Below are 1,041 nucleotides of genomic sequence, written 5' to 3' on the forward strand. Positions count from 1 at the left end.
GACTTTTAGTCCCCCACCGAGTGTGGTTATTAGCACGTAAATAGTGATTGAAAGTAACAAAAGTGGGGGCATTAAATAACTGGCGATTTATTGTGCACAAACTATCGCGTATAAAGGGACAAATTAAGTACAATCACGTATGAAATGTGTAAGACGTATTATCTATTGTGTGTGAGAATCACTATCAACCATACAGCTCCCGTAAAGACTACCATTAGAATTATTTTATAAGTGAATATAAAAGAAAAATCGGTAGTATGTTAGACAAAAAACGCGCTCTCAAGTCAGCGATAAAACATATAATATTAATGTAGGTGGTCCTTTCTAGTAGATATCTGTCTCTCTAGTAATATGTCGTTAACCATACAACTGGTTACGACATGCGCCTCGGCTACTAAGGTGATGAAGGTGATAACGTTATATAGACCGATGCCCCTCACGTTTCAGAGTATTCTTGCAAAGACATGCCAGTGCAGACTTGCTGATGCTGTACCGCTCTTACGAAAGTTGCCGAAGCTGGGTATAGTGAACTTACCCGGCACTGCATCTTCTCAAGTGACAAGTCGTAGCCATACGCTCGCTCGGTCATACAGCTAAGACACGTACACCTCTCGTACAAGTCGAAACGTGCGTGTAGTGCTCTAGATGTAGCGTGTAGTTTCAACTTGTTACAAGTTGAAAACTCCGAGCTACGAACCGTAGTCGGTTAGTTTAGGGCAAATACGTTTAGGGCGGACACGTTCGCGATCGGTTAGTCGCGTGCGTGGTGCTGCGTGCGTGCGTGGGCGACTGTGGTCGTGTGTGGTGTGCTTGTGTGTGCCTCGCGTCGTTGGCGGTCAAGTGTAGGGAGTATAAGGTTGCTCTATAAATGCCATCGTTTAGTGGGCCAAGAAATGCTGGTCTTGATAAATGGCCCTATGTTTGCCTCGCTTGGTCCGTACCTCCCTCCACCGCTCTGTCACCCACTTTGACCATCCAAAAGTGGACAAACCTCTCAAGATATAAGGGTCAAATAATGAAGCAAAAATTGTAACGATAAAC

At 44.4% G+C, this 1,041-nt stretch overlaps 3 protein-coding genes across 4 annotated transcripts in view; 1 reads left to right on the forward strand and 2 right to left on the reverse strand.

Annotated features, from left to right (window-relative positions):
* The window catches only part of trmt61a (tRNA methyltransferase 61A), a 735,410-nt gene that overhangs the window by 97,709 nt on the left and 636,660 nt on the right, over nt 1-1,041 (forward strand). The window lies entirely within an intron of this gene.
* The window catches only part of fam131aa (family with sequence similarity 131 member Aa), a 22,705-nt gene that overhangs the window by 14,059 nt on the left and 7,605 nt on the right, over nt 1-1,041 (reverse strand). The gene's annotated exons all lie outside the window — the stretch shown is intronic.
* The window catches only part of LOC104965054 (eukaryotic translation initiation factor 4 gamma 1-like), a 51,964-nt gene that overhangs the window by 2,016 nt on the left and 48,907 nt on the right, over nt 1-1,041 (reverse strand). The gene's annotated exons all lie outside the window — the stretch shown is intronic.

This window comes from Notothenia coriiceps, unplaced genomic scaffold, assembly GCF_000735185.1.
Source record: "Notothenia coriiceps isolate Sejong01 unplaced genomic scaffold, NC01 NC01_scaffold00037244, whole genome shotgun sequence".
Lineage (NCBI taxonomy): Eukaryota > Metazoa > Chordata > Actinopteri > Perciformes > Nototheniidae > Notothenia > Notothenia coriiceps.